The 13,378-nt window shown below is 52.7% G+C and overlaps 1 protein-coding gene across 7 annotated transcripts in view; it reads left to right on the forward strand.

The window, feature by feature from the left end:
• The first annotated feature begins 1,495 nt into the window (after positions 1-1,495).
• Positions 1,496-13,378, forward strand: part of SFMBT2 (Scm like with four mbt domains 2) — a 230,042-nt gene continuing 218,159 nt past the window's right edge. Inside the window, exon 1 of one of the 7 annotated variants that reach the window (XM_086715006.1) lies at positions 1,496-1,637. The gene's annotated coding sequence lies outside the window, so the exon portion shown is untranslated. Of the gene's footprint in view, positions 1,638-1,817; positions 2,174-3,550; positions 5,703-13,378 lie in introns of those variants that run through there. The other 6 variants (XM_086715007.1, XM_086715005.1, XM_086715008.1 and 3 more) reach the window with 6 other exon arrangements.

A 13,378-nucleotide genomic window follows, 5' to 3' on the forward strand; every position in this document is an offset into this window, starting at 1 on the left:
TGCACATTGAGGTGTCTCTGCCTCCAGCGACACGCAGCCGAAAAAGCTAGGGGCTCCAGCATGGTGTCCCCAAGAGGAGGGGACCGGAGGGGATGCCGACTCCAGCTGGAGTTTGAACCGTGTGAGTCGTTTGACCTTTCTCGGTCTCAGGTGGCACCTTAAAGAGGTGTGACGGGACTGGGGAAGTCGTTTTATGCCTCGCAAAGCGCTCCCCAAGATGTAAGGCGGTCCCGCTTTCCCAGACTAGACGTGCGCGGGGTCTCACTGGGGCCAACGCCGGCCCAGCACCTCCGAGCTCTGGGACCGCGTCCCTGGAAGGCATTCCCTACCTCGTGGCTTGGAGAGCCTTTTCCCGGCACGTCCCTCCTCCGGCTCTTCTAGGCAAGCTCGGGGCCCGACGTCGGGGGAGGACCCAGCTGGGCAGGACCCCGCCGATCCGGCGCGCGACCAGTCTCTGACCCCCGGACTCCATCCCCGGGTCCCTGCACTGTCCCCAGCCCTTCAAAGCGTCCACTCTCCTTCGGGTAACTCACTCACCAGAGCTCCCCGGGCCTGGAGGACGCACGGGGGGCAGCAGGCCAAGGGAAGGTGGGTGGAGTTGCGAGAGCGCAGGACGCTGGAGACCCCGGGGTCCTTCTGACCCCTGAGCCAGCGTTGGGGGAGGGCAAGAGGGTTTCCTAGGAAAGAGATGAACACAAAATTGGGAGACATTGGAGAATTTTACCCCCTGCGGCCATAGAACAACCCCCCCCCCCCGACCAAACGTGTCCCTATCTCTGATTTCCTGGGAAATAAATTGCTGTCCCCAACCAGCTTCTCCTCGCTCTTCAGTACAGCGAGGTCCACCTTTGTGAGTTCTCGGTCGTTCCCACTAGGGCGTCGCCAGCTTTTCCGAAGTGGGGACGTTTCGTTCAGTCCCTGCGAAGCCATTGCGCCTTAGGCCCCGGCAGGTCCTCTCCGTCCTTCCCCCCACCCCCCACGCCCTGGACACAGCGCCGAGGTACCCGCATCCGCCGGCTGGTAACTCCGCTTTGCACCCGGCTGCGCCGCCTCCCTTGCGCTCCAGCAGTCGCCGAGGGCCACGATTCCCAACCCCCCCCCCCCCCCCCCCCCCGCCCCGGGCAAGATTCTTTTCCAGCCCTACACCAGTCGGCCCGGGCCAGGTGCCGTTTTCGGGCCGGGGTGCTGCTCCAGGAGACGCCGTGGCGACCCCGGTTACTTGCGTCCGGCCCCGGCCCGGCAGAGAGCAGCTGCAAGCTGGCCCGAGCAGCGGCCCCAACTTAATTTCCTCCCCCTAGGGGCATGTTTCCCTGAAAAAAACCTCTCTGCCGCTCCCTCCCGCCTTCCCCAAGGGACCGGGAAAAGTCCGAATCTCCATAGAAAAGGCTCCCTGTAAGTGCCCTGGGGAGGGTGGGGGTGGGGGGGCGCAGTGGGCGGGGCAGAGGTGGCGGAGAGGATTGAATTTCTCTCCGCTCCAAACCGGCCCTCGGCGGATAAAGCGCAAGTTTGTGCACTTGGTCGACCGAAGGATTGCAAACCCAGAAGACAAAAGTGTCCAGGGAGATGCGGAGTTTGCCCAGATTTCCCTGCGGATGGCTGTGCGGAAACGCCTGTGATGTGAACTTTCTGCAGATCGTGTACGGAGTGAGCTAAAGGAAAGGAGGAAGGGGAGCGGGGCGGGGAGGGCGCAGCGTGAGCGTGAAGTGTGCCCGTGTGAGTGTGTTGGGGGGGGTCGTTGTGTGCCCGGGGGCGGGGGCGGCACTGCGGGGCCGGGGAGGGAGTCGGGGGCGCCCCGCAGCCTAACGGGTGCGAGGCGTTCTGCGAGCGCTGGGAAAGGTCGTTGAAGGAGTTCGCTGCACACACACAAAATAATCATCTTAAAAAAGAGTGCCGGGCATGCGCACAGAGAGGATGCCATATTGGAATGAGGCTGTAGTGGGAGTCGGAGGACCCGAGCGGGCGCGCGAGGGAGGCGGCGGGCGGGGCGCGAGCCAGGCGCGGCGAGCAGGGGCGAGGCGGAGCGAGCGGGCGAGGCCGGCGTCCCCCCCGGCGGCGCCCGGGGCCTGAGTCCACTCCGAGGGGAGGACGAACTTCACCAGGTAGGACGCCGCGCCGGCCGCGGTCCCCGCGCCCAGCCCGCCCCGCCAGCAGACCTCCGGCCCGCAGGTTGAGTGTGAGCCGCTCAGCTTCTTCTTCTTTTTTTTCCAGCTTCGGGGGGGGGGGGGGGAAGGGAAGCTCGAGCAAGCCCGGGCGTGGGAGGCTTGGGGAAGGGGGTGCTGCGGGAGAGAAGCAAAAGAGGAGAGCCAGAGGGGAGAGCGACAGCACGGGAGCAGAGCCCCAAACTCCGCTCTGCGCTCCGGGTTGTCATTTTTTGGCTTTTCCCGTCCCCCCCCTCCAACCTCGTCCCTGGGCTTTGAAAAGCCCGGCCTTGCGGGAGGCCGTCTGTAGTTGCAAAGCGTCCTCCTCCCCGGGTGCAAGCTGTCCCCTCCCGCCGCCCACCTTCCTCATTCGTGCGCTCATTTTAGCGACGCAGCCGCCCTTGCTGCCCGGCGCTCCCCGGTCGCTTCCTTGCTGGGGTCTCTTTCTTCGTCTTCTTCTTTTTTTTTTTCTTTTCTTTTTTTCTTTCTTTCTTTCTTTTTTTTTTTTGGTGTGTGTGTGTTGGGGGCGGGGAGGGGGAAAACCGTAGGGTGAGGACTGGAGACCAGCCGTCAAGGGTGTTCAAAATCGTTTACACATTCGGAGTCGCCCTCTTGGAAACATTTGCCTGTGTAGCTTGAAATGAGCTTGTCAGTAGTAGTAGTTTCGGAGCGTGCTCCGGCATGGATGCTCTTTTTTTTTTTTTTTTTTTGCTTTAAAGTAATATCCTGTCACTTGGGGCTTTCCTGTTGTCTGCTCTCATATGACCTCCTTTCAAAATTGCTAATCTGATCTGGCTTTGAAGTGTATTTTTAAAATGTGTTTGTTGGTAAAAATCCGCCAAAAACAGAAAGAAAGAAAGAAAGAGAAAGAAAGAAAAGAAACAACTGTAGGAACTGCTAGATGTATTTATTGATTTTGAGCCGGGGCGGCGGGAGAGGGTGCACCGGGGACGGGGGAACCGTGGGGGTGGGAAGTGGTCGGTTCGCGGCGGCCGGACGCACGTCCAGAGCCGGATTTGTACTTGTGTTTTCTTGCAAAAGCGCAGCGACTGCGGAGAAGGAGTATTTAGAAACCGTGCCAGTTTCAATATGGCGGGCTAAGGTGGCTTTTAAAAACTGAAAATAAAGGTTTTGAGGTGGGAAAAAACCCAACCGGAGTTGCCATCCCTTAGTTTCGACTCTCTTTGGCTACTCCGGGAGCTGTTTTAGCGAATTAAGTGGGAAAAAAGAGCCCGAATGAGCTGCCCTAGTTTTTTCCGTGTTAAGAGTGTGCGTGTCCAGTCCATTGCTGGGGGGGGGGGGGGAGGGGGGATGGGTGCCGCTGGTCCAGACCAGGGTATCCAAGCACGACTGCAGTGTGTGCCTTTGGATCAGTGGGCATACCAGTGTGTGCAGTTGGGGGGGGGTGTGTCGAAGACATACGCCCCGAATGTGTGTGTGTGCGTCTTGGAGCCAGACCCTGCCATGATTTGACGTGACAAACTGCTGACACGTGGTGCAAAATACATGAGGGCAGAGGCAATGATTTATTTCGGCTTTCTTCGAGACGAGCTCTCCCTGTTGCTGGATTCTGCGCGCGTGAAGCCCTACGGGGGTAGGCGGAGTGAGGAGGTGCTCATTCAAAGGACTAACTGTCCAGGGTATTGGGTGCAGTCTGGCTGCAGACGCCTGTGGGGTTTTGTGTGTGCTGGGGGCACGCCGCACTTGGCGGCGGGGGGCCCCACGACCGAGGCGCGGGGAGGATGGAAATGGTGGCGCAGAGAGGTGTCCGCGCGCGGATCTCGGCGGAAAAGTGTGTGGGGTCGAAGCGAGGAGTTGCTTTTGGAGTTGAGCTCTAGGGAAGGTGGGGGATGGGAGCAGTGTTCTCGGATGAAAGTGTCCCTTGCTCAGGTCCTGCGCGAGAAGGCTGGATCTGAGAGGGGCGTCCTGGGCCGTGGCAGGCCAGCGGGCGGCGCTGTCGCTTTGGGGTTTGAGTGGCGCCCTGGAAAGGCCGGCTTCTGGGGCCCGGAGGGTCTGAGACTGGAGTTTGGGGGCAAAGTCGGAGGCTGTAAGGGGAGTCCGAGGGGGAAGCAAGCAAACCGGAGCTCGCTAAGCTAGGGACCAGATCTCCAACAGGGGTCGCCAGTGGCCAGGACGCGGCTTCCGAGCGGAGGTCGCGCGCGAGGGACCCGGGGGGTGGGGGGCTGTGAGGCGGCTGTGCGCGTCCCCGGGGCCTGGCGACGGCAGGTCCTGGGGACCTTATCTAGGCCAGCGGACCTGATGGTGCGTTGGCCACGTGTGCCGAGACGTGTTTAAATCTTGGGGTTAAAAAGATAGTGGTGGCGCAGTACCGCGGTTTCTGGGCATTTGCAGGGGCCTAGAGGGGGGAGCCATAGGGTCAGCTCGTGCTCCCCACTTAGACGGACGCCGCGCTGTCGGAGAGGCCCGTCCCTCGCAGTGCCCCGTGGGTGGGGACCCCGCGGCAGACATTCCTTCCCACCTGGTCGGCGGGGCTGAGAGATCGGCGACACTCGGGCGGAGACTCGTTCGGCCCCCCGGGGCTGAGCGCGCGGCGCGTCCCCGGCCCTTCCAGCGTGCGCTGGCAGCGCGTCCTCCGGGGACAGCTCTCCCGTGGGCTTCGCTGGGGTGGAAACCAGCCTAAAATGGCTCTGTGCTTGTAAACTGCCGTTTCAGCCGGGAACCCCTCCCCTCGTCCTCCTGACGTCGCCGCTGACAAGCGCACAATTCACTCTAACGCCCCGAAACCCGCGATTTTGCACCGAGCTGTGCCGTGGACGCCAATACACAACCGATTACAAAGAACATTCCTCAGGATTCTCGCAGGGCCCAAGTTTCCCTTTCTTGGGGGAAGCAGCGGGAGGAGGGAGGAACCGAGACGCGCGGCGAGAGCCCGGCCGACCACCGCCCCGGAACCGGGGCCAGGGCTGCGGCTCCGGGCTGGGGCCCTTTCCGCGTAAAAAACCGAGGGAGGTGGCCCGGGGACGCGGCTGGTGGCCGTGCGGAGCGATCGCCACCGCCTGGGGCGCTCGGCCTTGACGGCAACTCTGGTGTCCGAGTGCGGAGACGACGCAGGCAAGCCTGCGAGACCGTTCCCAAACTTCTGGAGACCCGCTTGCAGTTTCGCTTTCGGAATTTTCGGGATCTTTGGGTTTGCAGAGTGGGGTGGGATTCCGGGAAGAGCCCGGCGCCACGGGCTGGTCGTGCGGATGCTCGCGCCCCTTTCGGCGCAGTAGTCCGACTTCTCACCACCCCGGCGTCCCGTCCTTCGCGCCCCCGGACCCCGCGGGCGCGCTCGAGGGGCCAGGGCTCCCACGCCGCGCGCAGCCCCCGCTCCGGAGAGCTTCCGCCCGGCACGGCGTTCGGTCGGCTCCAGCGGCGCGGCCGCGGCGGCTCCGAGCCCACCGGTGGGAAACCGCTTTCGACCAGGGCAGACCCTGCCTGAATCCGGATCCATCGCCGCTGTCCTCCGCTTTCCGTCGCCCCGCCACCCTCCCACCGAGGCCAGGGGACCCGGGGGGCCGATTGGCGTGTCTGCACCGAGCAAGTGGATCCAGGTTTCACCAGGTCGGAGAAAACGCAAAAACAGGCTTAAATTCGGCCCCAGATGCTGGGGAGGCAAGTGGGGGTGGGGAGGGAGATTGAGCGGGTACGGAGGGGGGAGGGGAGAGGCCTTGGTGGCCAGAGGAATTGTTGCCAGGCTCTCCTTTGAGGTAGGAGATCTGCTACTTTCTCCCTAGCACGCCTTAGACTGGCACACCCCGTGCTTCCTCCCTTCCATAAATCAATGTTGTCTCCAATCCTTATCTTCGCTCTGCGCTGGGATCGAGCCTGCCTGAGAGGGTACACCCATGTACCCCAGAAACCCTCCACTCCCCTATCAAAGTTCTTACTGTGCGAAGGACCCATTCCCCTGGCCGTGTAAACCACTACCCGCGGGCTGCGTGGTTCAGCAGCCCCTCCCCTGGAGAGGAGTGCCCCCCACCCCCTGCTGTTCTGATGTGCGGTCTTCTAGAAGTGCCAGCGTAGACCTTCAGGGGTGAGAACTGACTATTTCCCATTTGGGTACCGGCACTTGAGTCTCAAACAGGCCATCCCGCTGGGACCTGAATTTCACTAATGATGGGAGTAATTGATGTGTGAGAGCTTTTCAACTCATGTTTTTGTTTTTTTGTTTTTTTGGCAAAAATCATGGACTTTTTTTTTTTTTTTTTAATCCTGCTCTAGCTAGGTATAAATGCCTAGATTCATGATTCTTGCTTTAATAAAAGCAAAAAAAAAAAAAAAAAAATCCAACCCACCAGAATAGGTTCTTGAAGAAAGGGGAGAGCCTTGGTGAGAGGCTTGGGAGAGGATTGGCCTCTCTAGTCCCTTTTTATCCTAAGACCTTCCTTTGCTGTCCTGGGAGTGTTGAATGTTTATCAAATCCCATTTCTGCCTGTTCTAGCTGAGGTGGCATTTTTCACCTTCCTTTACAGCCAGTGCCCACAAAGGGCTTGCCAAATCTGAGAAGTGCTGAGTGATGGAAACATTGCTCTGAACAGTAAGTGAATGAGGGTTCCCCTTCATTGGGACGGGCTGCTTTTGGAGTTTAAGAAGCCCGTGCAGGGGAAGCGTGGGGCTCTCCAGGGTCTGAACTTCTGCCTAAAAGTTTTTGTCGGGATATGGAAGTAAAGGTCCCCTCCTCCTCTTTCTTCTTATTAGTGATTTGAAGAAAAATGGTCTGCTTTGGGATTTGAATTACTTCCAGTTCTATTGTTCTAGGTTTGGACATTTCTCTGTTAGAATGTCACTATTTGGAACTTGTGGAGTTCACTTAACAGTATAGTGGTCATAAGAACTTGTGAAAGGTCCTCGGTTCCAAACGAAATTAACATGTGTAATTCAAGACTCGTTTTGTGTTTTTTGGTTTTGTTTTGTTTTAGCCGTTCTTGTCTATATTGCCCCAATAACAACTTACTGTCCCCATTCTGCAATTAGGAAAAAAAATTAGGGAAGTTATACTTGTCGTAACAAACCAAGCTGTGCATTCATTGGTGACCCAGGATCTAACCGCCTGATTGCGTTGAGGAGAACACAGAACCAGGAGGCCGGGGATCTATTTCAGAGATGTTTCTGCCTAGCTGTGTGACCTTGGACCACTTACTGTATTTTTCTGAGCCTCATCTTCCTTGTTGATGAAATAAGTGCTTTGGACTTGGGTTTCACTCAGAGATCTCCATGCTTCTGTTTGGGGGGGAAATTGGTGATTCAGCACATCTCTGTAGGCATGCCCAAGCGATTCATCTTTCAGACCCATGTCCGCGAAGTATGGTAAAAACGTTACCCTGGCCTTGGTGACGGTGGCTCCAGAAGAGGTTTGCGAAGGTAGTTGGGTTGTAGTTCACTGTTCAGGGTTAAAGTGCTGTCGCTGTTGAGTGACACAGGCTCCACGTGGGGGCACGTCTCATTCATGCCCTGGAAAAGGTGTGGTGTTGAGATCGAGGAACACGCCAGTGCGGCCTTTGCATGTAATCCCTATGATAGCATGGGCTGGGCTGGGTCATTGTGGTTTTGAATAGAAGTCACAAAGAAGTACCTGGTTCGAGTATGTTTTAGTAATTCCTCGGACTACGAGGGGCCGTCTCAGATAGCCCTCTGTACCCCACCATTGCAGACAGAGTGAGTACAGGGACCTCATCCAGTAGTCTTTATAGCGTGGGTGGGTGACGGCAGCCTGCTGGTAGCCTAGTGAGTGGAGGAACCCAATCCGATGCTGCATTTTCCATCCCTGCTCTTTACGTTGGGCCACTAGGCAGTACGATTAGCCCTGAACAACGTGGGGGTTAGGGGCAACAACTCCCCCCAGTCTCAGTTGAAGAGCCTTGGGTAACTGGACGCCTCAAAAACTTAAGTACTAAAAGCCTGCCGTTGACCAGAAGAAGCCTTACCAGTAACATGAACGGTTGATGAATATGTATTTTCTGTGTTATACACTGTATTCTCACAATACAGAAAGCTGGGGAAAAGAAAATAGTTATTAAGAAAATCATAAGGCAGAGAAAATACATTAAAATTTTTTTTTGATGCTTATTTATTTTTGAAGGAGAGAGAGACAGAGCGTGAGCGTGGGAGGGGAGCAGAGAGAGAGGGAGACAAAGAATCCAAAGCAGGCTCCAGGCTCTGAGTTGTCAGCACAGACTCCAATGCGGGGCTCAAACCCGTAAACCATGGGATCATGACGCGAGCCGAAGTCGGAGGCTTAACCGACGCAGCCACCCAGGTGCCCCAGAGAAAATACATTTAGAGTGGTATGTCTTATAAAAAAAAAAAATCTGCGTGTCAGTGGACCTACAGCTCAAACCTGTGCGGTTCAAGAGTCAACTGTACTTCCTCTCTGGGCGCCTGAGTGGCTCAGTCGCTTGAGCCTCTGACTTTGGCCCCCGGTTATGAGCTCAAGGTTCGCGGGTTCAAGCCTCACGTCGGGCTTTGTGCTCACAGCTCGGAGCCTGCTTTAGATTCTCTGTCTCCCTTTCTCTTTGGCCCTCCTCTGCTTAGGCTCTCTCCCTCTTTTTCAAAGATAAATAAACACACACACAAAAAGAAATATAAACTCTGGTCTTAGCTACAGTATTTAAGAGTCAACTGTATTTCCTCTCTTTGTAAAACCAGAAGTGTCATGGACAGCGCAGAAGACAAATGATCTTATTGGCTAAAGCAAACATTGGCTGAAGTTAGTGTAAACAAGACAGGACTGTATATTATAAATAAGGGAAGGTATTCAATTTAGAACTTGCATAACAAGGATATGAAGTTACCAAATAAAATTCTTTTTTTAATGTTTTGTTTTATTTTTGAGAGGGAGGGAGGGAGGGAGAGAGAGAGAAAGAGAGAGAGAGAGAACAAGTAGAAGAGGGCAGAGAGAGAGAGGGAGACACAGAATTCAAAGCAGGCTCCAGGCTCTGAGCTATCAGCACAGAGCCTGATGAGGGGCTCGAACCCATGAACTGTGAGATCATGACCTGAGCCAAAGTTGGAAGCTTAACCTACTGAGCCACCCAGGTGCCCCCAAATGAAATTCTTTAAAAAAAAAAATTTTTTTTTTTTTTATTTTAGAGTTCAGGGGAGAGGGGAAGAGGTACAGAGAGAGGGAGAAAGAGGGAGAATCCCAAGCAGACTCCGAGCTGTCATTGCAGAGCCTGACATGTGGCTCGATCCCATGACCCTGGGATCATGACATGAGACAAAATCAAGAGTTGGACACAACCCATTGAGCCACCCAAGTGGCCCTCAAATAAAATTCTTAAGGATCAGTTTTGCATGATCATTTCAGTGGTATTCTGATTAAAAGATGCTAGCATCACACTCCCCATCTGGTTAGCACCCTAGTGAATTTTATCTATTTTATTTTATTTTTTACTGGTTATTTTTTGGGGAGGGGAGGGGCAGAGAGAGGGAGACACAGAATCTGAAACAGGCTCGAGGCTCTGAGCCGTCAGCACAGAGCCCGACTCGGGGCTTGAACTCAAGCGTTGAGATCATGACCTGAGCCAAAGTCAGATGCTTAACACACTGAGCCACCCAGGCGTCCCTGGTGAATTTCAGAACGTGATTATATTTCACCATGTACTGATAGTTAGGGCCCCTTGTGTTTTGACAAGATGACATTCACTAATCAAAAAGTTTTACTTTCTGTCACTTAGGTTTCCATTCTTGTGATGAGATAGATGTCTTTGACACTGAATAAGCGAAGAATCCATTGTGCTTTTCTGTTTCATTCTTTCTGATTTTCTTAAAAACAAAAATGACACATTTCGGTAGATACGGCGCTTGTTAAAGCATAGGGTGAATTCTGTAGGGCAAATAATGTTAGCAGCCCTGACTGTACAAGACCGGTTTGGAGCTGGTGGGACTGGGAGAGTGGAAGAGATTTTTATCCTGGGATTTTTGTTTTTTCCCCCTGAAGTTTTATTGGCTGAGAAAAAAAAAAAATCATCTTTTTTCTTATTAGTAAAAAAACTTTTTGTTTAAAGTAATCTCTACATCCGGCCTGGGACTCATACTCATGACCCTGACTGACATCAAGGGTCACACGTTCTCCACCAACTGAGTCAGCCAGGTGCCCTGAAAAAAATAATCTTTTTTTTTTTTTTAAATTTTCTTTTTACATTTATTTATTTTTGAGAGACAGAGACAGAGCACAAGTGGGGGACGGGCAGAGAGAAAAGGAGACACAGAATCCGAAGCAAGCTTCAGATTGCACAGAGCCTGACGCGGGGCTTGAACTCACGAACCGTGAGATCATGACCTGAGCCGAAGTTGGACGCCCAATCGACTGAGCCACCCAGGCGCCCCTGAAAAAAATGATCTTAAAAAAAATTATTAAGGTCTACCTTGTCTACTTTCTCCTAAATTCAGCAAGTTTTTTTTTTTTTTTCCATTCCATTTCAGTTAAAAGTGAAGTATGAATCCCGCATCACTATAAGGTATAATGCAAGAGTCTGAAATGCCGAGTGCAAGTTCTCACACAGTGTCATCTTAAGTATAATTTCAGTAGGTGCTCGTTTAAAAACCGGACATGTGGATCTGTAGGTCCAGGGACTAATGACGGAAGGATGGAGGAATTAATAAGATTTGGAATTAGCAGTTTATTCCAGATAATGTTGAAAATAAAAGTACTTGCCTTTGTAAGCCTGAAATGTGTTTCGGCCCCTGTGCTTCTCAGTTTTGTGTTTCTGTTTCATCTAGGTTATGGAAATATCACCCCACTTTACAGATGAGACTGAGGCTTTAGGGAGCTTGAGTAACTTGCTAGCAAGGTGGAGTGAGAGAGATTGAGGAATTGAATCCTGGTATTACGTTGTCTTGAAACTGAAATTACTGTATGTGACACGCTGTGCCTAGCACTTTAAATGCTTTAGCCTCCTTAATCTTTATAGGGGAGTGCTCTTATCTTTATTTTACTGATACGGAGATCGAGTCTTTGGAAAGGTTATACAGGATCCTATAAATAGGTTTGTTTTCTTTTAATGTGCTTGATTTGAAATGCAGGTAAGACCAGAGCATTTCTGTTTGTATTTATTTTGGATCCTCGTGAAAGAGGAAAGCCTTTAAACGAAGCTGAATCCCCGTCTTTAAAATGGAGAAGTGAAACTACTCAGTGTTTCTGGGTTGGGATAGCGTGCGGCTCCCTGACTTGTCAATCAACCACTAAAAGTTTGGGAAGGTGCTGCACTTCCGAAATTTCGGCTTAATTCAAAAAATAATTGGCTTTCATACCCACCGGTTTCCTTTTTTTCTCTCCTTTCTGAAAGACCTTCCCGCTCTAACGTAAGTGAGAATAAATTGGAAGCCGGGGAAGAGAGCTAGAATTTTCCTTTCTAGGTAGTGCTGGCCAGCAATGAGCATCGTCTTCTAGATGCACCTTAGCATTTTGGTCTTTTAGGACGTTCCTGTTTTGTGCCATAGCACGCTGAAGTGTGAGGCCTGGGAAGCACTGTGCTCACTCTGGCCAGGTCGGCTGATGTGCACGTCACGCGATGAGCTTGACCTCAGGCTTGAAGCTGGCCATCAAAGCTTCTTTACTGTTTACCAGTAGAAACTAATTTCACTTCCTCTAAAGCTCAGGAGAAAAAGTCAAGTTTTGCACCAAATCAAAGTAGCAGGATTTTAATGGAAATTTGTTCTTGGCGTATATGTATATGTATATGTAATTTTTAGGAAGTGCACTAAATGTAGATAGCCTACAGTCTGATGGGTACAGTGAACCAGTCTAGGGAATTCAGAACCCTTGATCTGGCTCAGTTTTTTGTGTGTGACCTTGGCTAAGTCACTTTCCTTTAATCCTCCATTTTGAATTTTTGATTTTTTTCCTGTAGTGGATGGCAGATAGAATTCTTGCTAGGTACAACTGGCTTTGAAAGGTAAAGGCCGGGGCACCTGGATGGCTCAGTTGGTTAAGTGTCTGACTTCGGCTCAGGTCATGATCTCGCGGTTCGTGGGTTCGAGCCCTGCGTCGGGCTCTGTGCTGACAGCTCGGAGCCTGGAGCCTTCTTCCGATTCTGTGTCTCCCTCTTTATCTGCCCCTCCCCCGCTCACTCTGTCTCTGTCTTTCTCAAAAATAAGTAAACATTTAAAACAATTTTTTTTTTTAATTTAAGAGTTAATTACAAAAATGTGTATGGTTCTGTTACACTTTTAAATATTTAAGTACTGGGGGCACCTGGGCGGCTCAGTGGGTTGAGCATCCAACTTCGGCTCAGGTCATGATCTCACAGTTCATGGGTTCTCGCCCCGCATTGGGCTCTGTGCCAACAGCTCAGAGCCTGGAGCCTGCCTCAGGTTCTGTGTCTCCCTCTCTCTCTGCCCCTCCCCTGCTCGTGCTCTGTCTCTCTCTGTCTCTCCAAAATAAAATAAACTTAAAAATAAAAAAAACGGTAAAGGCCATGTGGGGCGCCTGGCTGGCTCAGTCAGAAGAGAATGCAACTCTTTTATTTTTTATTATTTTTCTAATGCCTATTTATTTTTGAGAGAGAGAGAGAGAGAGAGACAGAGCACAGCTGGGGTGGGGCAGAGAGAGAGGGAGACAGAGAATCCGAAGAGCATGCGGCTCTTGATTCCGGGGCTGTGAGTTCAAGCCCCGTGTAGGGTGTAGAGATTACTTAAATGAGCAAAACTTAAAAACACGTTTATTTTTACGGTTTTGTGACAAATGCCCTATCTTTTTGTTAGAGAAGACAACACGTCTCTGACTCTTTCCTAAGGTGCATACGCATACCTCACCCTTGCAAAGGACAGGTTGGCCCTTGTCGCCATCGTTCTGTTCTCACCTCCATGTTGGAAAGGATGTTCCCCTCTGGGTGGGTTAGAAAAAAACAAACACTCTTCAGTAGAGGTCATCTTGAGTATCCAGTCATCATCGTCTTGGGTGTGTGCTAAGCACAGACGCTCCCTGGGCAGCAGGAGAAGAGGGGATCTAGCACTCGATAAGTGGCCTGTGGTGCAGGACGTAGGTTAGCGATCCCTAAGGGACTGTTCCAAACAGGCTTCCGTGGGGGCTTTTTCTGAAGGAGATACGCTGCTTCTCCAGCCCCGTGGAGACCTTGCAGAAACGCTGCATAAGACGAGTGGGGATAAGGGACAGAAAAAGTCGAGGGGGTTGGAGGACCAAGCACATTTCGCTCGGATCAGTGTGCTGTTTGCCCTCACTCCTGCCGGGGGGGGGAGACCGGATTTGCCTTTCGAAGGGTGGAGAAGTGGGAAAG

Source organism: Puma concolor, chromosome B4 (genome assembly GCF_028749965.1).
Source record: "Puma concolor isolate L17-30 chromosome B4, mPumCon1.1.hap2, whole genome shotgun sequence".
NCBI classification, from domain to species: Eukaryota; Metazoa; Chordata; class Mammalia; order Carnivora; family Felidae; genus Puma; species Puma concolor.